General features: G+C 41.0%; 2 protein-coding genes across 8 annotated transcripts in view; one reads left to right on the top strand and one right to left on the bottom strand.

The window, feature by feature from the left end:
- PLIN2 (perilipin 2) overlaps positions 1-18086 on the bottom strand; it is a 97806-nt gene extending 79720 nt beyond the window's left edge. For all 4 annotated transcript variants that reach the window (XM_046663855.1, XM_046663856.1, XM_046663854.1 and 1 more), the window contains exon 1: positions 17637-18086. The gene's annotated coding sequence lies outside the window, so the exon portion shown is untranslated. The remainder of the gene's footprint in view (positions 1-17636) is intronic.
- A 240-nt stretch (positions 18087-18326) lies between these two features.
- DENND4C (DENN domain containing 4C) overlaps positions 18327-26830 on the top strand; it is a 113901-nt gene continuing 105397 nt past the window's right edge. For 2 of the 4 annotated variants that reach the window (XM_046664816.1, XM_046664818.1), the window contains exon 1: positions 18334-18633. The gene's annotated coding sequence lies outside the window, so the exon portion shown is untranslated. Of the gene's footprint in view, positions 18634-26830 lie in introns of all 4 variants that reach the window. The other 2 variants (XM_046664821.1, XM_046664819.1) reach the window with 2 other exon arrangements.

The raw sequence follows: 26830 nt of genomic DNA on the forward strand, positions 1-26830 counted from the left end.
AGGAAAGATGTCCATGATACACTGTTGAGGGAGAAAGACTGGATGCAAAATATCACTTAGAATGATTTTTGTTGGGGCCAGCCCGGTGGCGCAGTGGCTAAGTTCACACATTCCAGTTCAGTGATCCAGGGTTTGCCGGTTCGGATCCTGGGTGTGGACCTACACATCGCTTGTCAAGCCATGCTGTGGCAGGCGTCCCACGTGAAACAGAGGAAGATGGGCACAGATGTTGGCTCAGGGTCAGTCTTCCTCAGCAAAAAGAGGAGGATTGGCAGCAGATGTTAGCTCAGGGCTAATCTTCCTCAAAAAAAGAAAAAAAAAAAGAATGATTTTTGTTTTGAAAGTGTTATAAATTTAGATACATACACTATATATGTATAGCATATGTGCTGAGAAAGCCCTGGAAATATATAACACAAACTATTAAAAGAAGTTACCTACGGAGTGAAGGATTGAACAAAATAAGGGGACACTAATTATTTTATACAACTCTGTATTGTTTGATGTTTTTACATCAATGCACAATGAATTCACGATGAATGTATATTACTTTCACAATTGAAAAACGCTAATCAAGAAAAATGAAACATTTTAATTTTTGTGGAACTGTATCTTTCCTTGCATGGGTTTTACCTTTGGCATCAAGCCTAGAAAGATCTTTCTTGTGCCAAGATACATAATTATTTTCTTATTTTTTTATTTTAGCATTCTTATGGCTTTACTTTTTGACATTTATACCTTTAAATCAACTACAATTTATTTTGCTTGGTATGAGACACAAAACAACACTAATAAAAAATCCATCTTTCCCCAACTTTATCTTATTGTAAATTATTTTGAATCTTTAATCTGTGTCTGAGTTAAATATTCTGTTCCACTGATCTTTCTAGTTGCACACTGATACCACACTTGTTTTAATCTTTCTAACTTTAAATAGATTTTAATGTCTGATAGGTAAACAAAAGGCAAAATTTAAGGTCTGAAGGGAAATATTCACAACATATATAAAGTAAAAGTGGTAAAGATCACTAATATGTCAAGAATTCCTTTAAGATGCTTTTAGCTGCATGTGTCAGAAACTTAACTCAAATGACTTTAAAATTAAGGCATTTTACTGGCTCACACAAATGCAAGTCCAGAGGTGGGTAGGGCTTTAGGTTCAGTTCGATCACACTCTGGCTCCATTCCTGTGATTTTCTCTGCTCTTCCCCCATGGAAGTTGGCTTTGTCTTCCGAGACTGGCTTCTCTTAATAGAGCAAGATGCTTCCAGCAGCCACCAGGGCATGTTTCCTCCCAAACCTTCTCTCCTAAACCCTTCCCTTTAATCCAACTGTGCCAATTTAGGTAATTTGCCTAACCCTGGGCCAAAAACTGTGTCCACAGCTAAGGCTTTGTGATAATGATTTGAGCACGAATTACTCTCTGGCAAGAGACAGGTTTTCTCTACCACCGCCCTTCAAGCCCTGCCCTGAGTTACCTCCCTAGAGAGTTCTTGCATCTTGGACCTAAGGACACGGCTCTTCTTTCATGCAGTACTTTTGTGAGAACTCTCGTGTGTGGAAATACTCTCTCACTGTGACTTACCTAATTTGGAAGTCTACAGAAAAGGGAGACTATGGCCCAGTTTCATGATAGAGCTACTTTATTTTACTAAAGTGTTTTATAACAGCTTCATTTCTATGGCTAAATTACACTAACGTGATCTACCGACATCAAGAAAGCAGATACGTTTATTAACAATTTCCTTTTATATATCGTAGCCAATGTCTAAAAACATACCCTTAAAGGTCCAAGTTGAGGGAATATCAATATAATACTGGCCAACATATTATAATTTTGAATCCTGAGTAATTATTAAATAAAATTTATTCAGCATTTTACTTGAAATTTACTTGGGGGAACAACACTTCTTACACTAACTGAAACCAACTTAGCAAAAATCTTTAATTATAGAATATTTCACATAATTTTTGTCTGTATTCAATAACCTGGAACTAACAAACTATTGTCTAATAATGACCTGTAAGAGAAAAGATAAGGATCTTTATATACCCAAACACTGAGTGATACATAAATCCAAATAAAATAAATTAGAATAGGGTTATTGAAGGTGCTCTGGGGGGGGCTGGCCTGGTGGTGCAGCAGTTAAGTTCACACATTCTGCTTCTCGGCGGCCCAGGGTTTGTCTGTTCAGATCCTGGGTGCGGACATGGCACTGCTTGGCAAAAGCCATGCTGTGGCAGGCATCCCATGTATAAAGCAGAGGAAGAAAGGCATGGATGTTAGCTCAGGGCCAGTCTTCCTCAGCAAAAAGAGGAGGATTGGCAGTAGTTAGCTCAGGGCTAATCTTCCTCAAAAAAAAAAAAAAAAGGTTCTCTAGGTATAACACTTTTGGATAATATTGTAAAGGCAAAAGCTATGCTACAATATGGTTGAGTTCTACTGTCTTTTTTCTTTTGGTGAGGAAGATTGGCCCTGAGCTAACATCTGTGCCAATGTTCCTCTATTTTTTGTATGTGAGATGCCACCACAGCATGGCTTGATGAGTGGTGTATAGCTCCATGCCCAGCATCCAAACCTCCGAACCCTGGGCTGCTGAAGTGGAGCATACAAACTTAACTACTACACTAGAGGCTGGCCCCTAGTTTTAGTTTTTTTGATAGTAGTTTGCATGTCCTATTTAAATAGGCTTATAATGAATGATGCGTGATTAGAAGGACATACTGAGGGTTCTCTCGTATGTCAAACAACACTTGTCAGGATTAACAAGTATTCATTTGTTATATAAATTACAACTAATAATATTTTTCATTCAAGTAAGGAGTGGCAGCTCTAGGTGTATAAACTTTGGGGTCACTGGAGGTTATCTGCTCAAAATCCCTACTTCCACACAAAATGCACGAGATCCTCCCCTAATCTTCTCTTGGCAATTTCTTCTGCCAGCGTCTAGCCGCTTCATATGAAAATGTTCTTCCTTAGGAAAGCAATATGTTAATGAGTCAGATAGGCCTGGGATCAAATTTAGGCTCAAGGTCTCTGTGGACTTGAGCAAGTTATTTAAGCTCTCTGAATTTCAGATCCCTTATCTATCAAATGGAGGAAATAACAATACCTACCTCATGGGGTTCTTGTAAGTCTTAAATGAGTTAAGATACAGAACGCCGTATCAAATCTCCTGGCAGCTTTTTTTTTTTTTAAGATTGGCACCAGAGCTAAGATCTGTTGCCAATTTTCTTTTGCTTTTCTTCTTCTCCCCAAAGCCCCCCAGTAAGTACATAGTTGCATATTCTAGTTGTAGGTCCTTCTAGTTCTGCTATGTGGGACGCTGCCTCAGCACGGCTTGATGAGTGGTGCCAGGTCTGTGCCCAGGATCCGAACCAGTGAAACCCTTGGCCGCCAAAGTGGATCGCGTGACCTTAACCACTTGGCCACGGGGCCGGCCCCCTGGCAGCCATTATAATTATCATTATTGATCAAGTTTTTATTCATGTATAAAACAACCCAATAACATGCTCCAAAAAACAGTTGCCCTATACTGATCTTAATAGAAAATAGTCTAGCTTTTAAAGCCATTCAATATTTTTTTTTTTGAGAAAGATTAGCCCTGAGCTAACTGCTGCCAATCCTCCTCTTTTTGCTGAGGAAGACTGGTGCTGAGCTAACATCCATGCCCATCTTCCTCTACTTCATATGTGGGACACCTGCCACATCATGACTTGCCAAGCGATGCCATGTCTGCACCCAAGATCCAAACCGGTGAACCCTGGTCCGCTGAAGCAGAATGTGTGCACTTAACCACTGCGCCACCGGGCCGGCCCCAAAAACCATTCAAATTTTAATCAGAATTGATTTAACTTACAAAAATTACTTCAATCTTTTGTATATTTTAAAGTCCACTTTGACATAAAATATAAATATATGCAAAGAATCTGATATATGTTCTTAATGAAAAACATTCCCCCAAATCAAAGAGTCATGTAAATCAGACATAAGATCCATATTTTATTTATTATTTTTTTAAGGAAAATTAGCCCTGAGTTAACTACTGCCAATCCTCCTCTTTTTGCTGAGGAAGACTGGCCCTGAGCCAACATCCATGTCCATCTTCCTCTACTTTATACGTGGGATGCCTGCCACAGCATGGCTTTTGCCAAACGGTGCCATGTCTGCTCCAAACCGGCAAGCCCTGGGCCGCTGAGAAGCAGAATGTGCGAACTTAACCACTGCGCCACCGGGCTGGCCCCTCCATATTTTATTTAATTCATACACAAAACCCAATTTAATAATCTTAGCCACATATATTTACTTCCTGGGGGGAAAAAAAGGAAGTGTTATTTCACCTAGGTTTACGTAAATTAATGACTTGAACTAATTAAAAAGAAGAATCACACCCCATTTACAATCGCAACAAAAAGAATAAAATATCTAGGAATAAATTTAACCAAGGAGGTGAAAGACCTATACAAGAAAAACTATAAGACATTACTGAAAGAAATCGATAATGACATAAAGAAATGGAAAGATATTCCATGTACACGGATTGGAAGAACAAACATAGTTAAAATATCCATACTACCTAAAGCAAACTACAGATTCAATGCAATCCCAATCAGAATCCCAATGACATTCTTCACAGAAACAGAACAAAGAATCTTAAAATTCATCTGGGGCAATGAAAGATCCTGCATAGCTAAAGCAATCCTGAGAAACAAGAACAAAGCTGGTGGCATTGTAATCCCTGACTTCAAAACATAATACAAAGCTACAGTAATCAAAACAGCATGGTACTGGTAGAAAAACAGGTGCACAGATCAATGGGACAGAACTGAAAGCCCAGAAATAAAACCACACATATACGGACAGCTAATCTTTGACGAAGGAGCCAAGAACATACAACGGAGAAAGGAAAATCTCTTCAGTAAATGGTGCTGTGAAAGCTGGACAGCCACACGCAAAAGAAGGAAAGTAGATCATTATCTTTCTCCATACACAAAAATAGACTCAAAATGGATCAAAGACTTGAAGGTAAGACCAGAAACCATAAAACTTCTGGAAGAAAACATAGGCGGTACACTCTGACATCAGGCTTAAAAGGATCTTTACAAATATGATAACCCCTCAGACAACGGAAACAAAAGAAAAAATAAACAAGAGGGACTTCATCAGACTAAAGAGCTTCTGGAAGGCAAAGGAAACCAAGATCAAAATGAAGAAACAACCCACCAACAGGGAGAAAATATTTGCAAATCATATATCTAATAAGGAGTTAATCTCCAAGATATATAAAGAGCTCACACAACTGAACTGCAAAAAAATAAACCACCTAATCAAAAAGTGGGCAGAGGATACAAACACACATTTTTCCAAAGAAGATATACAGATGGCCAATAGGTACATGAAAAGATGCTCAACATCACTAATCACCAGGGAGACGCAAATCAAAACTACCCTTAGATAACATCTTACACCCTTTAGAATGGCTATAATCACCAAGACAAAAAATAATAAATAATGGAGAAGTTGTGGAGAAAAGAGAACCCTCATCCACTGCTGGTGGGAATGCAAACTGGTGCAGCCACTTTGGAAAAGAGTATGGAGATTTCTCAAAAAACTAAAAACAGAACTACCATATGACCCAGCTATCCCACTACTGGGTATTTATCCAAAGAACCTGAATTCAACAACGCAAGGAGACTTACGCACTCCTATGTTCACTGCAGCATTGCTCACAATAGCCGAGACATGGAAGCAACCCAAGTGCCCAACAATTGATAATTGGGTAAAGAAGATGTATATATATACAATAGAATACTACTCAGCCATAAAAAAGACATAATCGTCCCATTTGCAACCACATGGGTGGACCTTGAGGGCATCATGTGAAGCAAAATAAGCCAGACAGAGACAGACGAAAACCATATATGATTTCATTCATATGTGGAATACAAACAAACTACGGACAAAGAGAATAATTTAGTGGTTACTGGGGGCAGGGCACAAGGGGTGCAGGCGCACATTTATATGGTGTTTGACAAATATTAACGCACAACTGAAATTTCACAATGTTATAAACTATTTAGACCACAATAAAAAAATTTAAAAAAAGAAAAAAAGAAGAATCACAGCATTTTAGTTTCTCAGATGAGGACCTGAGGCCCAGAAAGGTCGGTGACCTCGGATTGCACAGGTAGGCAGTGATATATATGGTACCAAAAACCCAAAGCTCCTGACTCCTTCTTTCCAGGATACTGGGCTACATCTCAAATGGAAAGAAATTCTAAGGTGGATTAAGTCACCAGTTTATCTGCAATAGTGAAAACTATGGGAATTTACTTTTACATAGTTTCCATTTCTAGGACTCATTAGAATTTATATATATATATATATATATTTTTTTAAGATTTTATTTTTCCTTTTTCTCCCTAAAGCACCCCCCCCACCCCCACAGCACATAGTTGTGTATTTTTAGTTGTGGGTCCTTCCAGCTGGGGCATGTGGGATGCCGCCCCAGCATAGCCCAACGAGCGGTGGTGCCAAGTCCACGCCCAGGATTCAAACTGGTGAAATCCTGGGCCACCAAAGCGGAGCCCGAGAACCCAATCACTTGGCCATGGGGCCAGCCCCCAGAATTTATATATATATTTTTTTTGAGGAAGATTAGCCCTGAGCTAACTACTGCCAATCTTCCTCTTTTTGCTGAGGAAGACTGGCCCTGAGCTAACATCCATGCCCATCTTCCTCTACTTTATACGTGGGACGTCTGCCACAGCATGGCTTGCCAAGCAGTGCCATGTCCGCACCCGGGATCCGAACTGGTGAACCCTGGGCTGCCAAAGCAGAACATGCGCAGTTAACCGCTGTGCCACTGGGCTGGCCCCAGAATTTATATTCTTTAAAATTGCATCAGGCTCCAAACACAAGCAAAACTAGTTCTAACACTTTTCCTTGTTTCACTTTAATTGGGTAAATAGAAAGCCACTGGCAGGAGAGATGTGGTAGGAGAGGTGGAGAAGGCAGGGAAGGCTGGGGATGAAATAATGCTCCGGCTACACTTAAGGTGTTAAGTAATCAGATCACTGGGCAAGCTACCACCAGCTCAATTCCTGTCTCTTGGAACCCTCTTCAAGCTTCTAGCTAAGTGTCTTATAAGCCCCAAAGCATTATGAAGAAATTAGGAGTGTTCAAAGCTGACTGGAATCGCTGTTGAGAATTGTAAACACCTCATCTGCAAAAACCCCCTTTGCCCTTTTTTTCTTACATGTACCACCTTTTACCATATTATATATTTTTTTGTATTTATCTTGTCTATCGTCTATCTTTCCCACCAGAATATAAGTTACTCAAAGGCAACACTTTTTGACTGCTTTGTTCTTACTCTTTCCCTAGTGCCTAGAAAAGTGTAGACACGTAGTAGATATTCAAGAACTACTTATTGAAAAGTGAAAAATTATTGGTCTTTTGCCTTTCCCTTAATTAACATGAATGGTAATTTAGGCATGTTTTCTGGCTGAATTATATAGATAATTGTGGGCCTTTCTCTAAAAGTAAAATCCTTTTCTAACACCTCAGCTCAAAAAACTTATTTTTAGCACACCAGGACAATATTACTAATGGTATTTTGATTTTAGGTGCCTTCTGAGCAAACTAGTCTACAAATCGAGTTCTAAAATAACTTTCATATGTTTAAAAAATGAAAGAGCTGGGGCTGGCCCCGCGGCCAAGTGGTGAGGTTCACGCGCACCCCTTCGGCAGCCCTGGGTTTCGCAGGTTCACATCCAGGGTGCAGACATGGCACCGCTCGTCAGGCCATGCTGAGGCAGCGTCCCACATGGCACAACCAGAGGCACTCACAACTAGAATATACAACTATGTACCGGCGGGCTTTGGAGAGAAGAAGAAGAAAAGAAAAGAAGATTGGCAACAGTTGTTAGCTCAGGTGCCAATCCTTAAAAAAAAAAATGAAAGAGCTCAAGGAGATTAGGATCAAAGTGAAAAAGAAAATAAGCTATCATTGAACTGAATCTAAATAGGTAAACTTAAAAATAACTCTGAGTTTTGCTCCACAATTGGAGGGAATCTTCAGGAAAGGTGCCCTAAGATACTGACTCTATGAATATTAAAGTTAGCACTCTGTTTAAAAATTGTGGAGATGCCATGACTTGCAAAATATACAGTGAAAAAGCTGGTGAACACTGAATGATAAAAAATCTAGTAGAGATGAATGGAGAATATGTGTTAATGAGTCAGAACTGCTCTGAAATAACACTGGAGATGGTTGCTTGGTTTTTTTAAACTTTTCAGAAATCAAGATCCTTTTCCATGACTTTTCTACAATTAAGAAAATATTTTAAGGGCCAGCCCAGTGGTGCAGCAGCTAAGTGCACACGTTTCGCTTCGGCGGCCCGGGGTTTGCCGGTTTGGATCCCAGGTGCGGACGTGGCACCGCTTGGCAAGCCATGCTGTGGTAGGCGTCCCACATAGAAAGTGGAGGAAGATGGGCACGGATGTTAGCTCAGGGCCAATCTTCCTCAAAAAAAAAAAGAAAGAAAGAAAGAAAAGAAAAAGAAAAAGAAAATATTTTAAAAGGTGATGCTATGTTTAAAAAAAAAGCAAAAACATATCAAAAAACAAGATTAAGAACTTCTGACAATATGGTTTCACTTTCTGTTTAACCACTGAAATATTTCAAATCACCTCTTGCAGTCTGGCATACTGATTGCCATCCTTCCAGTGGGTTAAAGAATGAAAACAACTTGATTGATAAACGTTGCGGAATACCTACAGCTAAAGCACTGATGTTGTAAAGCCTGTTCGCTCCTGGCCTACAGTTTACTGGTCAGACCACCAACTTCATCAGGCCACTGAGTCTACTAGAACCTGAGCTTCTACCCAACCTAAAGCAAGTTTATAATAAGAATCCTCTCGAAGTCGTGAAGGCAGCTTATTCCACCATGTTTATCATTCCTGTCATCGTCTCCAGTCACTGTTCAAAAGATAAGTCCTTTCTGTCAAGGCTCTTTGAGCTGCTCACACTTTTGCCTCCTTTTCCCATTCCTGATCTCCCACTAGTGGAAAGTGCCAAAGGGGCATTAGGGAGCCGCTTCCCATCTCCCCTGATCTCCCCCAGTCACACCCATTCTTTGGTATAGATACGTGACGGTTTTTCAACCTGTGACACTCCGAAGTCCCTTCTGTTACAGATATTCTGGAGCTACCACTGCTCTCAATCTTCCTTTACAAATCTTTCCACACTGCCTCCTGAGATCTTCCATGATAAACAGATTTTTCTTCTACATCCTTAACTCATTCACTGAACACTTTGCACTTGGCTCTCCCTTGAGGACTCGTAACTGAATTCTAATTCTTCCATGAGCACATTGCTTGTCACCCTCTGTATTGGAGGCTGCTCCCTCTGCAGCAGGCAATGTATCTGGAAGCCACAAATGAGGGTCTCTATTCACCTCCATTTCCATTATTCTTCCTTTTTTTTGGTTTGGCAAAAATCTTCGCTCCCTTGGGACTCTAGTCATTTGTGACCCACTGTCTAGCCCTGCTTTTCTGCTTTATTTTTCTGGCCTCCTGAAATCTAACTTTTATTGGTCTCTTAGCACAAGAGTTGGCAAACTTTCTGTAAAGGATCAAATAGCAAATATTTTTGTCTTTGCAGGCTGTACTGGTCTCTGTCACAACTCTTCAATTCTGCCATTGCAGTGCAAAAGCAGCCACAGACAATAGTAAACAAATGGGCATGGCTGTGTTCCAATAAAACTTGATTTACACAAACAGGCATCAGGCTGGGTTTGGCCCAAGGGCTACAGCATGCCAACCCCTGTCCAAGTACAGGCCAGTCACCGTGATGGGGGCTTTACATGCATTATCTCATGGGAAACTACAACGACAATCCCCTTCTGGGCTGGACTAGCAGACAATGAAACATAAACACCTAGCACAGTGACTAGCCTATAATAGGTGCTTGATAAATGATTGTTGCAAATGATAATAATTAATCTGAAATGTCTCTGCAAGATGCATATTTTACGCATGACGAAATAGAGGCTCAGGGGCATTAAGTAACTTGCCCAGGGAGTAAGTAAAAACACTAGAATTCAAAAACCTTAATTAACTGTCTGCTCTATTCTTTCCCAATGAATGCAATTTTGACTGAGTTTAATTAGGGAAATCTAGGTGAAATGAACAGTAAGTCCCAGGAAATGAGGATCTGGAGTTTAGGGGAGTAGTGGGAATAGACTTAAATTTTCTGCAGAAATCTGCCTTCTCCTTTCACTTTCTTAATTAATAATCCTCATTAGGAGCTATTAGCACATCAAAAGAGTATTAAAATAGTAATTAACCTTGGTGGCTAAAGTAAACACAAATCCAATTGTCACTTTGACAAGCTCAAAAAAATGCTCCAAAATTCTCAATGAAGCCAGTAGGCAACAGTAAATAAACCATTAAGTTGAAAATTAACATGTCATTCAAGTCAGTTAAGACAGAATTTTCTAACTTGCTATTCTCTCTTAGGCATTAGTCAGTTAATGGCTATTGCTATCATAGAATTGTTTACAACCATACTTAATCCTCTGGACCCAACTCAAAGAACTTTTTTTTTTGAGGAAGATTAGCCCTGAGCTAACATCTGCCGCCAATCCTCCACTTTTTGCTGAGGAAGACTGGCCCTGAGCTAACATCCATGCCCATCTTCCTCTACTTTATATGTGGGATGCCTGCCATAGCATAGCTTGCCAAGCGGTGCCATGTCCGCACCCGGGATCCGAACCGGCGAACCCTGGGCTGCCGAAGCAGAATGTGCGCACTTAATCGCCACGCCACCAGGCCAGCCCCTAAGAACTTTTTTACATAGATTGCACAGGGAAGAAATATGGAATATGACTCAGCCATAAAAAAGAATAAAATCTCACCATTTGCATGATTTGCAATATGGATGGACCTTGATGGCTTTAGGCTAAGTGAAATAAGTTGGATGGAAAAAGCCAAATACCATACGATTTCACTCATATGTGGAATCTAAAAAAACGAACAGACAAAATAACAAAAACAAATTAATAGATACAGAGAATAGATTAGTGGATACTAGAGGGGAAGGGGCTTGGGGATTGGGCAAAATGGGTGAAGGGGGGCAACAGTACGGTGAGGGACGGTAACCAGATTGGTGGTGGTGAGCACTTTGTAGAGTATGCAGATGTCAAATTATAAAGCTGTACATCTGAAACTTATTCAAAAAGAAAAGTCCCAGAGATTTCAGACATGCTCAGGCTTATCTGTGGGATTGGAGAGGTGGGTCCAGCTGGGGTTTACCTATGCCAGGGCTTCAGTAATCCCAGGGATAGAACAATGACCAGAAACAGGGAAGATGAAAACTGGAGAGAACAGATGCCTAACTATTTGATTCACTCGCCAACAAATATTTACAGAGTACTACTACTGTTCTAGGTACTAGGAACACAGTAGTTAACAAAATAAAGTTCCTGCCCTTATGGAGCTTACATGCCGGTAGGGGAGATAGTAAACGTATAAATAAATAGATGATAAACATCAGCAACCAGAGTATGGAGAAAATTTAAAACAGGGCATGATGATGTGATGAGAGTGCTGTTTTAAATAGGGTAGGCAGGGAACACAGAATTAGCAAACACTAAACCACTGCTTCTGGCGGAAATAAACAGGTTCCTGAGAGCGTCCGTTCACAACATTTGCATCAAGTGATCAATACATAACCTTGTTTTATGTGTGTTTCTGTTTAAAGAAGGCTTATTTAATATCTACGATTGATTCATCAGCATTGAACTCATGGCCAACATCATTATATCTTATGGCTGAATACAGCTTATCTAACACACATTTCCTCTGTAAGGTCATGGTTTCACCTCTGCCCAGTCCTCCCCAACTGTTGGTGTTAAGGCTTTCCCTTCTGTACCACCACTGCCCCTCTGGGTGTCAAAGTCACCCTGGCCTATATCCTGGAAAACTAAAAAGGGGCAACTGTTTACATGGACAACGTGGTTAGGGGTTCAAGCCTCAGAACACAGGCTTACATCCTTTTAGTCAAGAGCCACAGCTGGGTTGGCCTGGTGGCACGGTGGTTAAGTGCACACGTTCCGTTTTGGTGGCCTGGGGTTCGCCGGTTCAGATCCTGGGTGTGGACATGGCACCGCTTGACAAGCCATGGTGTGGCAGGCGTCCCACATATAAAGTAGAGGAAGGTGGGCACTGATGTGAGCTCAGGGGCCAGTCTTCCTTGGCAAAAAGAGGAAGATTGGCAGCAGATGTTAGCTCAGGGCTAATCTTCCTCAAAAAAAAAAAAAAAAGCCACAGCTATGTGCAGGCTGCTGTCAATGGAAGGAGCACATCCCTCTATGACCAGACAGACAGCTACGGTGACTGTTTCACTTGACTTCACCTGACTGTATGTTGTGCACCACTGAACGGCAATCAATGGTCTGCAGGCATTGGCCCATTGGCCCCTGAAAGTGCTGAACAGTTCTCCCAGTGTTGACCCCTGCTCCATTTCTCCTCTACCTTGCCAACTGATGTCCTCTCTAACCCCCGGTTCAGGTGATCCACATTCGGATCTGGGGGTTGGGGAGGACATCATTCGGCAAGACAGAGGAAATGATGATACCACATAATGAAACGAGGTAGCTTAAAAAGGAATAGTTTTTGAGGGGCGGTGCAATGCAGTGAGGGAATTAAGAGTTGTGTTTTGAAAATGTACAGTGTGAGATGCCATTTAGACACTGGAGATAGTTTGATGGTTAAATCTATAGCTCAGGGAAATTGGGCTGGAGAAGTAAATTTGAGAGTGAACAACACATGGATAGTATTAACATCACTGAGACGAATGAGATCACTTAATGAAAGATGAGCTTGAACCTGGAACAACAAAAAGGGCTTGAAATCATTCTGTTTTCTATTGATCCTTTTTAGAGACACCTTCTAGTATTCACCTTAGTTCATTTTCTCCGTTTCTGTGTGAAAAGAAGAATAAAACTACGGGAAAATTTGAAAAAGTGTTAAAGGGTTATCAGCACCAGATCTCAATTCTCTTTTTGTCAGGACATGTAAAACATTACTTAGCCTAGTGAACTCAGATTAAATATAAGCTGGAAATTGAATATTACTTTTGAGATTTTTAGGCAGTTTCTGATTCTTACATATTATGGAGTCTTTTATCTGAATAATGAAACATCTTTAGGGGGGAAAACTTCAAAGGAAAGAGTCCTTACTGTATATTCTCTGAAGCATGGAGAAAGCTGGAAAAAAGTTAGGACTAAGACAGCAACACTCCAATTCAGCAACCAAACACGCGTATGGCAAACTCCAACCCTTCAGGCAGGTGTGTATCCAAGGGAATAGACAGATCCATGAGGAGTGAGAAGGGGTGAGAAAGGACACAGTATCAATATTTCTAGGTTCTTTGTCATTAAAAAAATTTTTAATAAAACATTAATTAAAATAATTTTTAATGGCCCTGTGATCTTTTTTTTAAAGTCCTTATCTTTCAGAGATACATGCTGAAATATTCACAGATTAACTGAAATGTTGAGTATTTGCTTCAAAACACTTACGGAGGAGTGGGGAGTTGGTGAGGGGATAGATAAACAAGATGAAACTATGAGTTGGAGCTGGGTGATGGAGACAGAAGAGTTCGTTATACTACTATTTCTGTCAATGCTTATGTTTTATTGTTTTCTATAATAAAATACTTTTAAAAATGAATCTTTGAAATACAGAATACATGTAATTCTTGATCTGTGTTCAGGACAATTTGCTATGAGGTGAGGAATACCAGAACCGAGGCTCAGAGAAAGGGGTTTGGAGGAGGCAGGTAAGAGCTGAGCTCTCATCAGGATAAGCAACAGTCCTGTAAGGTGGGAAAGTAGGAACATATCTGGATGGATGGATATCGACAAGTGCCAGTTAGGGAGACTGGCCATATCTGGAGCTGTTAGGTGCTAAAGCGGTGTTCATGTTAGCACAGATGCTGAGCCCCAAGAGTGGGGAAAGACTGAGGGTGGAGGACTATGCCCGCCACTTAAAACACTGTAGGAAGCCCATCAAAGTCAGCCATGGGCAGCAGGTCTTGTGTCTCAGATATTCACATAGACTATCTTCCTGCTCAACCTCTCTACTCATTCTCTCTTTCTCTGTTTTTCTCCCTCTGCTAATCCCACTCTTCTTTATGATATGCTGGGACATTGTTCTCAGCATCACCTATTCTCCTCTGACTTGAGACCCAGAGCCTTGTGCCAGTCCTTCCCACTCCTTGTTCAGCCATGTTTGGCTGGTAGGCCTGGAAAAGAAAGCTGGAAAGAATGTGCTGAGTAACTCCAAAAGACTCTAGATGTGACCATTCCAACAATGCTGAGACACAGTGCCCAGCCAGATAAGATACTGGAGCGCAGCACAAAGAGAAAAATATGCTCATGCTCCCTGTGGAGAGGAAACCACACTGGGTCATTTAGATATCATGTGGCTAAAGCAGATCTAGTGTTTGTTGACGTCATTCTTACTTAAAACTCTTTCTGAAAGAATAACTAAGAGCAGCTTGCTGCTGTGAATCACCAGGCCTTCAAACCCTATGTTTTAGAAAATTGATGAGTGAGGGGCTGGGACCAAATAACTTGCCAGTCTACAACATGTGGGTTATACATCGGGAAGTGCGGATCACACTCAGATTTTCACGCAGTGGAAGCTATCTAGGAAATCTGGAGCAAGCTATTCTGTTTGGGAAAATAAAGAGCTATGAATTTAGTAGTTTCTCCTCAATACTCAATTATGAAATCACCAAAACTGAGACTGGGAGATTCTAGGTAAACCAATAAACTTTGCTGGGATTTAATGTCCCCATCTAGCAAATGAGTTAATTAGAATAGATGGTCTCTAAAGATTCTCCTCAGCTCTAAACTTATAATTCCACGAAACACTTAAGACAAAACAACTTTCTTATCACGGAAAATTTCAAAAAGACACCTAACGTAGAGACCAATATGAGGAGTCCTCAAGTACCAGACAGTCCACTTCAACAACTGTTCAATTCTATTTTCCTTCCCTGCTACTTACTCACCCTCCTGCTGGCACTCTATTACTTTGAAGCAAATCCTAGACATCATAGGAAATATATTTTAATGACTTCTCTTGGAGCAAAGATAGTCTACAAATAACAGATCAGATAGTCAGTCTTCCCACTTTTCCTGGAGACCTTCCCTTACTGCAATTGTAAACACTATCAGTAAACTCAGCAGTATAGGATACTAAGTATTATATGCTGAACCCAATTATACTCAGTAAAGGAAGAGCTACCATTAATGACCACTTGCTATCTTCCAGGTATTACTGTGCTGTATTAGTTATCTATTGCTGTGTAACAAATTACCCCCAAATTTTGTGGCTGGAAACAAGAAAGATGTATTATCTCATAGTTTCTGTGAATAAAGACCCCAGGAGCAGCTTAGCTGGGTGATTCTGGCTCAGCCCTGTCAGGAGGCTGCAATCTAGGTGTTGGCTGTGGCTGCGGTCAGCTCAAGGCTTGACTTGGTGAGAATCCACTTCTGAACTCACTCACAGGGCTACCTGATGACATTGTAGCTGGCTTCCCTCGGGGTGAGCAAGCCAAGAGGACAAGACAGAGAGAATCCAAGACTGAAGCCACAGCGTTTTTTATAACCTCACCTTGTTAGAAACGTCTCATCACTTCTGATGTATTGTGTGTGTTAGAAGCCAGTCAATAAGTCTGCCCCACACTCAATGGAGGGGGACTGCACAAAGGCATAAACCGGGAGGCAGGGATCACTGTAAGCTACAAAGAGAGGTTGCTCATCACACACGCCAAGTATTGATTACTGAACTGATAGTTATAGCTTAACTGTAAATTAATAAATGATTTCACTTCTTATATCATTCTACCCACTTGAGAGACCAGGAAAATTAAGTAACTTGCCAAGGACAGAGTAGAAGAAAGTGAGGAAACCATAGACAGATTAATTTCAGCCATTCATCATATATTGGTTACTCTGTGAGGGAGTGGGGATCCAGAAGAGACTATGACATGTGAATACACAGCCGTGACACATGTGAACCCTGCTCTCACAGAGCTTACAGTCTAGTGTAGAATTCAGATATTAATAAATTACAAAAATAATTAATTACAATAACCAGATTAAACTACTAGATTTATAATGCTTCTGTTAAACACAGAGTTGAATAAAACAGATAAAAAAGTATAGATGTATAAAGGTCTTTGAATATTCTTGTGAAAAGCAATGTTTAGAAGTCTTTGAAGAGAACAGGAAGACAAAAATAACATGGCAGCTACAGCACTGAAAATGGCTGCCCAAAATATCTTGCTTATTTTAAGAAAATTTTTAACATTTCCATTCAACTCCTTTGCATTGCTGATCCACAGAAATCTGCAGAGTGACCGTGCTCAGTCAGACGTCCTTATTCCCCTCTTCAATGGGCTGATTCTTCTAAGCATTCTTGTATCTATCCAGGCTCAACCCAAACTGTGATAGTCTAACAATTCTAACAATTATATTGCTATTGGACATCCCAGCTCCCCCTCCCACTTTTTTAGACAGTCAAATATTTATGTTTGAAAATTAAAATGAACTTATTTGATTCCTGGGCACTTAAGAGTGCAGGTGAGAAGGCTGCTGAACCAAAGACTTTCAGACCTAAGAACAGCTACCTTAGACAAAAAATTAGGCCCAAAACATTCAAATTCATTCTATGAAATTTTGGGTGGAAAATGGCAATGAAAATCTATAGGACAATTAAAATAGTGAAAAAAAATTAAAGAAGTTCTTAAATCTTACACTGCAAATTGAGAAAACCCTGTCAAGGAAATGGAAGAGATACTCCGGCTTCCATTTTTCATTCCTGTGGGTGCAAAAAACTGGGGAAAGAGGAAAAAGCTTTCAATCTGTGAGTGCTAATGAAATGTGTCCATTAAGAAATCTTGCCTATATTCAATGTTTTTAAACTATTCACTAATTTTGCCCTTGAAAAAGGAAGAAGTGTACAAGCTAAATTTTTAAGTATTAGTTCCTTTTTAAACCTCTATCCAGATCGTCAAAGATTGGTTTCCACGGGGCTCAAACTGACTCCAAACCATTGCTAACCGGACTCAACTGCTGTGCATTTCTACTGAACCAATTGTGACTCCTAATGTGGCTAGGAAAACAGTTTCTGCTATCGGCTACAAAATTCAAATTATCCATATATACAATAAACTTCAGAAGTAAACTGACAACAGGGCCTTCATGCCCAAGGTCTAATCTCGTACTTTCTGGCAAAAATACAGATTAAGTAAGGAGGGAGTAATTCTCAGGAAAATGATCATTATCTCTGTGACTACTTATCAGTTGTGCACAATCCCTACCAATCCTAATTTTCACCTGCCACGGAATCTATGAAGTCACTCGCCAATTTCTTTTTGGCTAGGAGGTGAAAAAGTTCTCATTTGTTTCAAACCATTTGCTTCTTCCTGAATAAGTAGTTACTCTTTCTCACTACAATAACTTCAAAACGTTGTCAAAAATACCTCGCAAAATTTGCATTAAGGCGAAACGACTTTGCACGCGTCCGCTGTTGATAATGAGGCTGCACTTACTTAGGAGGCAGGAGAGGACTGATCGTGGAAACAAGCGATTTCCACCTTGGGAGTTCCCATCCCGACATCTCGGCCGAGGGAGCGACCCGGGGCGCTGCAGCCTGGAAGGGACTTCGGGAAGCGCCAGGCAGCAGGTTTCTCTCCGGAGACCCCCGGTGATGCGTGGGAATTCCAACTCCCACCCTAAGAAGGAAACTTCTCGTCCAGAGAGACCTGTATCCCTCTCGGCACTCTCCTCAGTGACTTGGAGCGACTCGGCGTCACTTTCCCCGTCTTTGAAAAACCCGAGAGGAGCAGCGGCCACCTGCCCGAGGCCACGGCAATAAAGCCGCACCACCCTCGAGTCCGAGCCCCACAGGGAGGGGTGCGAAGCAGCGCCCTGGGCCCCTCCTCCCCAGCTCGGCGTCTGCTCGGGGCTCGCAGGCGGGCAGGGCCGGGACCCCGCGCCCCGCAGGGGTCGCGGCGAGAGGCGGAGGAGGGGAGCGCGGGCCGCGCGGCTGCGGCCCTCCGGGGGGCGGGGCCCGAGCGCTGCCCCGCCCCCCGCGTCCTCCCTTCCCCGCCCCGCCCCCACGCCCTTTTCCACCCGCCCCCGCAGTAGGAAAGGGAGAGGGAGGTGGGAAGGAAAGTGCTCCTCTGTGGAAAGGGGCGGAAGGAGGGAGGAAAAAAAAGAAAAAGGGAACAGAAACATGGCCGTCCGCTGTCCGGGCGGCCGTGCCGCGGAGAGCTCCTAGGCGAGCCGCCATCCGCACGGCGGGCCTCGCGTGAGCCGGGCGCCGGCGCGAGCTCGCGCCCCGGCCGTTACCCCTCACTGCCTGCGGCGCCCCTCGAGTCCGAGCCCTTGAGGCGGCGCAGGCGCAGAGCCGGCCGTGGCGGCGGCGGCCGCCGGAGCGAGTCCCCCGCCCTGCCCTGCCGAGGGCGCCCAGGCCGCGAAGCCGGCGCTTTCATGCCCCAGCAAGGGGCTGTGTCCTGGGGGCGCTGAAGGAGGAGCGCGCGGCAGGTGAGTCTGGGCGGAGGGCCTTTCGCGGAGGAACCCTGCGCCGCGCGTCCGCCGGGCCCGCGCCCCCGGGCAGGGAGGGCGCCGGGCAGGTAGCAGCTCGGCGGGCTGATTCCAATGGCCGGCCTACGGGGGGTCGCCGAGGAGGCGGAGAGTGGCCGGGTTGGCATTCCTGGCCTAGTTTCCCCGCAGTTTCCGGGGGCGGGGAGTCCCCCGAGCCTGCGGGGTGTGTTGGGGGCGAGGCTGCGCCGGGAAGGGCCTCCCCGCGCCGCCGCCCGGGCTCCCGAGAGCCACTTGCGTGGAAGCGCTGGGGCTCTGGGCCCCAGGGACCGCGGGCTGGGGGTGGGGTGGGGGCGGGTTGGGGGCGGCGTGGGAATCGGGGGTTCCTGAGGGGGTTTTGGGGCAGAGCGGGCGGAGAGCTAGGGCCCAGGGTGTCGAAAAGGATCGGGAGAGGGTGCGGGGAGAACCGGGGGCCCGGGCAGGTGTCGCAGGTGAATTGAGCGCATTTCCTCCTCTGCCTAAGAGTGGCCGATCCTCAGGGCTTCTTTGTTGGGGATGACTTTTAGGAAGGCAGGTTCCATTCAACTCCGAGTGACTGAACACAAATGAAACCAACTAATGAGCACCTAGTGCTGACTCCTGTAAAGAGCTGTAACTTTGCTGCATTGAGGATGCTGTCATGTCCTTGTTTCTTCCCTTTTTCTGCTTCATAGACCTTTTCCCTCCCAAAGACCATGCCCCATCAGAACAAATAAGGAATGACCCAGTTTTTAAATAGTATCCCCCTCCCCCATTATGTGTTTGTTTCACACGGGAAAATTTAGGGCAGTTACCAAAGTTACTTGTGGAAATGTAAGAGAGTGTCATCTCCAGTAATGAACACTCAGCTATCTGTGTTTTTGCCTCAGAGAGCTTGTCAAGCATTGTAGTCTAGGAAATTGATTTACTGAGCCTGGTTAATTGTGTGCAAAACCGTGTTAAGGCGTTCTCCCCAGACCCTAATTTACGGTGGGAGTAGGTCTTCCCTTCCGGTCTCCGGGTTTAGAAAATGAAGGATAGAGTAAGAGAGGAGAGAATGTTAGTGCTAAAGTGGTGAGTTCTCAATAAGTATTTGGTTTGAGGTGATCATGTGTCTTAAGCTATCTGAAATGCAGAGTGATGTATGATTTTCTGTGTACACGTGATAAGGGCAAAATTAGTTGCAAAAGAAAAACATCTCTGAGCATTCAAGGATTCCTGTTCTTGATCAATATAACCGTGACAGAATACCGTCCTATATTTTATTTTCTGCCCTGTTCTTTGTATTACTGTTAAAAAGTTGGTAAACTGCTTTCTTGCTGTGAGACTGAACTCGGAGATGAATTTAGATTTATTTTCATGAGGATGGTCTACCTCTCATGTAGAGCCTTTGACTCATGTCCTCAGTCATGGCAGACTCAGTCCACACTTTCCCCTCATTGGTATCTCCTGTGGCCATTTTGCAAAATAGTTGATTGGGACTAGGGATCTGACCTTTTATATTAATGATTTTAGTGAACTGGTAATATGTCAGTTGATTTTGGCCATAGTAACTCACTCACTGTACTAGTGTTCAGGCTTGTTAATTTGGATAATTGAGAAGTTATGATGCTAGAAACGTTGAAGTTGTATATTGGAGTAATTTACTCTTGTATAATTTGTAAATGAGTGCATTCTGTTGCTGAGAATAAATATAGTATTTTGTAGTATAAACTTGAGCTCTTCAGCTGAGGAAATTGGTGGTAGAGTTGGTACGTGGAGACTATTCTTAAAAGGCAAATGTTTTAAATTACAAGGAACTGCAGTGGTGTGGAGGCTATGGCAGTTCGTGGTGCCAGACTTGGAAGGTTATTTGGTTGAGTTGCTCTCTTTAAAGAAACATGTTAAGTATCTGCAATAAAATCTAATTTGTAGCTATACACAACAGATTTTGCATGCTAAATAATAACCCGACAAGGCACCTTTGCTCTGTATGTATCTGCCAGTTAAGACCAAAACATCTCATCTTTTCATTGGAGTTTTCTGCCAAGACAAACATTGATTTTGCACTGGCTTTGCTGCTCCGTTTGAAAGTTAGGTTTCAGTCTTATCCTTGCAACCTAAGTACAGGTTGTAAAGTAAAAAAGAAAACTGCTGAGTCAGAGGCAGGTTGTCGCATTTGGTCTTTCTGATTTGCAGAAATGGAATTTCTGTTATAATTTGAATTTCCAGTATAATATGCTTACTGAAACCTGGGTAGTAAGAGCAAATAAACTTTCATGATACATGGATTAAAATTTTGTCTTCTCTATGCTGGTGCCACAATTTGGACCTCCTCTTTCAGATTGTCAGTTTGACAGACTTGTAGCGATGGGATGCCTTGTTGGAATTGGAGATTATAAGAGTTAAAACTTGGGGAAAGAGTTTTAAATAGGACAACTGGTGTAAAATGGTAGGTCTTTAGCATCATTGTAGGACATTCCAAAATCAGATAATTTTATTATTTGAAATTTAAAAGTTATTATTTTGTGGGAAGATGTTAGGTAGTTGGTAAACTTAAAAATTTTTCTAATGTCAGTACATAATACTTACATATAAGTGTAATCAAGCTTAATGTGGTATTTGAAAACCATTTATTGGAAAAGACTATAATATGATTAAAGGAAATTCAGAAGGAGAAAATTTTTAATTCTCACCTATCTTACAAATACATTTTTCTGTACTCTAATTCGATTGTACTTGCATAATATATTAGTCTAATATACTAATCCTATCTATACTTATAATTCTGTGGTTAATATTCATACCATTGTCTTTTTAAACATAACATGTTTTCCCTGGTGCTGTGTATTACTATTATTTTGTGGTTTTGTAGTAGTCCCAAGTTTTACTACCACGGTTTATCTAACCATTTTCCTATCTTTTAACATTTTACTAATTCTACCTTTTTACTCTTAAAATAATGCTATAATGAAATCATTTTGCTAATATGGTGGTCCAAGCCAAATTACTTTTTGTGTGTGTGTGTGAGAGGAAGATTGTCCCTGAGCTAAAATCCATGCCAGTCTTCCTCTACTTTTGTACATGGGACGCTGCCACAGCATGTCTTGATGAGTGGTGTTCAGGTCTGCGCCTGAGATCCAAACCTATGAACCCTGAGCCACCCAAGTGGAGCGCGTGAGCTTAACCACTATGCCACTGGGCTGGCCCGCCAAATTGCTTTTTAAACCTTCAAAAAAGTAAACATTCTTTGAACTACTTCCTTTGCAGTGAATCATTACTGCTCCTATAATATAGTATTTGAGAACTGAATTAAAGCAGGGTAAAAAACTGTATATGTGCGTGTGTGACTTGAATTCATTGAGTAGGAATCAAAACGTAAATTCATCGTTCTCCTTGTTGCTGACTTGCTGCAAGTTTCTGTATCTATTCATTTTACTTTTACAATATAATAAGTAATAGTCTTATAAGATTCTTAATACTATGGTCATAATGTGGGGTATAAATGTTTCTCAGTGTACCTTATTTCAACCAAACCTAATATTTGCAAATCTAGATTCATAATCTTTTGGCTTATAGAAGAGTCATTTTATAGAATTTTTAAAAATCTTTGAAATATTTTAAAGGATTATTGAATCTAGTTTTTTTTAATTGTGTAAATGCAGTTCATTTATATCTTTAGAGATGCTTAGATACTGAGTCTCTGTTTTAATTATTGAATAAAACATCTGTTAAATAGGTACTATGCTATCTGCTAGGGGTAAAAAGGTGAATAACATATAGTCTGACTATTAAAGTCTGGTAGGTTAAGAAGTCTTATAAATAAGCACCATAACTACAAGATGACAATTCTAGAATAGAGCAGACGATGCTATAGGAGCAGAGGGAAGTACCTGTGTTTGGTGTGGATTAGAGAGGTTTAACTGGGGAGTAAGCTGGAGGAATAAGTAGGGACTGTGTCATGAAGGGTTTTAAGAGCCAAATAAGAATTAAGATCCTACAGTGTGAGGAACAGGGAGCCCTTTAATTTTAAACTGTTAAATATCCTTGGTTCTATTGTGAGGGATGGGTTGGGGGAACAGCTAGAGCGAGGCTCATCAGCTAGAAGCATGTTCTAGCAGGTTCATCAGCTAGAAGATCTTGAAGGCATCTAGGTGAGCACTGAGAACAGCTTTGGTAGGGATAAGAAAAAATAGATAGAATTGAGAACTATTATATAATACATTTCCCTCTGGCTTCAAAGCCGTATCTCTTTAGCCTTATCTCCGGCCTACTGTGCACCTGTCACACTAGCTTACTTTCAAGTTCTTTCCCTTAGATCTCCTGCACATTCTATTCCATTTACATGTTACTTTTTCTGAGAGGTCTCTCCTGATCACACTGTCTAGTTAGGGAGATCAGCTATTATCATAGCATCTTGTTATTTTATTCTGTAGAATATCCTCCTTCCCTCCCTCCCCCCTTCTCCCCCTTCACTAGTTTGGGGGTTATATGCATTCTGACTCCTTTTCATGTTTTTCTTTTTCATGTTTTGTAAGTGTGGGTCTATTTCTGATCTGTCTTTTTCTGTTCCGTTGGTCTGTATGTCTATCCTTATATCAATACTATATTGTCTTTATTACTATTTCTTTACAACAAGTCTTGCAGTCGGGTAGTGAATGTCTTCCAATATTGTCTTTTTTTCAAGAAAAATTTTTTTTTAGCGATTGGCACCTAAGCTAACAACTGTTGTCGATCTTCTTTTTTTTTCTTTCTGCTTTTTCTCCCCAAATCCCCCCAGGATATAGTTGTATATTTTAGTTGTGGGTCCTTCTAGCTGTAGTACATGGGACGCCGCCTCAGCGTGGCCTGATGAGCGGTGCCATGTCCGCGCCCAGGATCCGAACCAGAGAAACCCTAGGCTGCCGCAGCGGAGTGTGTGAACTTTACCACTCGGCCACAGGGCCGGCCCCCTTTACAAAATTTTTTAGGTTATTTTAGATTTGTAGTATTTTCATATAAATTGTAAAATAAGCTTGCCAGTTTCTACAAAAAGGCTTACGGGAAGAATTGATATTTGAATAATATTGAGTCCTCTGATACTTTAACATGGCTTAGCCCTCCATTTCTTTAGATCTCTCAAGTTTTTTCTGCAGTGTTTTTATAATTTTCATATTTTAGGTCTTGCACATATTTTGTTCAATTTATTCTAAGTATTTCATGTTTTTTGATGCTATTGTCAATGATACTGTATTTTTAAATTTCTTTTTCCAATTGTTTGTTAATAGTGTATAAAAATACAGTTGATTCTTTTGTATATTGCCTTTATATTCTGTTACTTTCCTCAATTCACTTTTCAATTCCAGCAGATTTTATGTAGATTCCTTAGGATTTTCTTCATATACAATCAGAATGTCTGCAGAGAAAGTCAGTTTTGCTTCTCTATTTCCAATCAGTATACCTTTTACTTTTTCTTCCCTTGTTGCCACTGGCTAGGTTAGTGCTGTTTACTAGAAATATAATGTAAGCCACATGTGTAGTTTTAAATTTTCTAGTAGCTCCACACTAGGAAGTAACGAGTGACATTAAATTTAATATATTTTTTAATTCCACTACATCCAAAATATTATTCACATGTGTAGTAGTTTCCCCTAGGGCTGTTGTAACAAATTACCACAACCATTGAAATTTATTCTCTCACAGTTCTGGAAACTAGAAGTCTGCAATCAAGGTGTTGGCCAGGACATCCTTCCTCTGAAGGCTCTGGGAAAGAATCCTTCTTTGCCTCTTCTTATTTCTGGTGGTTGCTGGCAATCCTGTTTCTTTTTATGTCAGTTTTGGTGGTTTGTGTCTTTAGAGAATTTGTTCATTTCATCTAAGTTATTTAATTTATTGGGATGAAAGTATTTATAATATTCTCTTATTAATGTTTAAAGGATCTGAATGATGTACCTTCTTTCATTCCTCATGTTAGTACTACCTGCCTCTTGCTTTTTTCCTAATTTAGAGGTATGGATTTTTTTTGCTATTGCTTGTCCATTTTTTATTTTATTGATTTCTGCTCTTTTAGTTTTTTCCCTCTACTTACTCTTGGTTTAGTACACTTTTTCTAGCATCTTAAGATGGACATTTAGATGACTGATTTAAAAACTTTTCTCTTTTCTAACATAAATGTTTAAAAGCTATAAATTTTCTTCTAAACACTGCTTAGCTGCATCTCACAAATTGATTTCTGTTATTTTTTTCTTCAGTTAAAAATATTTTCTAGGGGCTATCCCTGAGGTGTAGTGGTTAAGTTCAGTGTGCTCTGCTTCAGCAGCCCAGGTTCCGTTCTAGGGTGCAGACCTGCACACTTGTTGGTGGACGTGCTCTGGCGGCGACCCACATACACAATGGAGGAAGATTGGCACAGATGTTAGTGCAGGGTGAATCTTTCTCAAGCAAAAAGAGGAAGATTGGTAACAGATGTTAGCTCAGGGTGAATCTTCCTCAGCAAAAGGTACATATATATTTTCTAATTTCTCTTGCGATTTTTTTTTTGATCCATGGATTGTTTAGAAAAGTGTTGTTTACTTTTTAAATACTTGGATAATTTTGTAAGCTGTCTTTGTATTGTGATTCCAAATTTAATTCCATTGTGGTCAGAGAACATGTTCTGTATGATTTATATTCTGTAAAATTTATCCAGCCTTGTTTTATGGTTTATCTTGGTGAATTTTCTGTGTGTACTTGAAAAGAGTGTCTGTATTACTGTCGTTGGGTGGAATGTTCTATGAATATCAATTATGTCAAGTTAGTTGATAGCATTCTTCAAATTTTGTGTATTCTTACTGATTTCCTGTATACCTGTTCTATGAATCACTGAGAGAGGAGTGTTGAAATCTGTAATTGTGGATCAGTTTATTTCTCCTTTCAACTTTGTCAGTTTTGGCTCCATATACTTTGACACTATCTTGTTAGATGTATATACATGCTTAGGATTATTACATCTTGATGAATTAACTCTTTTATTCTTATTATGAAATTCCTCTTTATCCCTGCTCTGAAATCTTCCTTTGCCTGTTATTAATATGGCCACTCTAGCTTTCTTATGATTAAAATTTATGTTGCATCTCTTTGCATCCTTGTACCTTTTTGAAAATAGACTTTTTTAGAACAGTTTTAGACTTACAGAAAAATTGAGAAGATATTACAGAATTCCCTATACCCCAGACCCAGTTTCTCCTATTATTAACATCTTTTATTAGCATGGTATATTTGTTACAATTAATGAACCAATATTGATACATTATTGATAACTAAAGTCTATAGTTTATTCACATTTCCTTAATTTTACCTAATGTTCTTTTTTCTGTTCCAGGATCCCATCCATGTACATTACATTTAGTTGTCATGTCTCCTTAGGCTACTTTTGGACTTTTCTTGCTTTGATGACCATGACAGTTTTTTGTTTTTTGTGTTTTTTTTTGAGGAAGATTATCCCTGAGCTAACTGCTGTCAATCCTCCTCTTTTTGCTGAGGAAGACTGGCCCTGAGCTAACATCCATGCCCATCTTCCTCTACTTTAGATGTGGGACGCCTACCACAGCATGGTGTTTGCCAAGTGGTGCCATGTCCGCACACGGCATCTGAACCCGTGAACCCCAGGCTGCTGAGAAGTGGAACGTGCAAATTTAACCGCTGTGCCACTGGGCCAGCCCCAACCATGACGGTTTTGAGGAGTACTGGTCAAGCATTTTGTATTGGAATTTTGCTGATGTTTTTCTTAGGATTAGACTGGGATTGTGGGTTTTTGTGAGGGAGATCACAGTGAAATGCCTTTTTCATTACATCATATTCAGGGTACGTACTATCATCATGATTTATGACTTTGATGTTGATCTTGATTACCTGGCTGAGGCAGTGTTTGCTATGTTTCTCCACCGTAAAGTTACTCCCCTCATCCCTCTTTCCTTTCATACTCTTTGAAAGGAAGTCATTAAGCTCATCCCACACTGAAGGAGAAGGGAGTTATACTCACTTCTTGAGGATAGAATACATAAATTATTTGGAATTCTTTTGCATGAGAGATTTGTCTCTTTTCTTTCATTTATTTATTTATTCATAGCATTTACTTATGACAGTATGGACTTACGGATATTTATTTTATACTTTGGGTTATAATCAAATACTACTTTCTTTGCTCAAATTGTTTCAGCCTTGGCTATTGAGAGCTCTTTCCGTT

This window comes from Equus quagga, chromosome 6, assembly GCF_021613505.1.
Source record: "Equus quagga isolate Etosha38 chromosome 6, UCLA_HA_Equagga_1.0, whole genome shotgun sequence".
Lineage (NCBI taxonomy): Eukaryota > Metazoa > Chordata > Mammalia > Perissodactyla > Equidae > Equus > Equus quagga.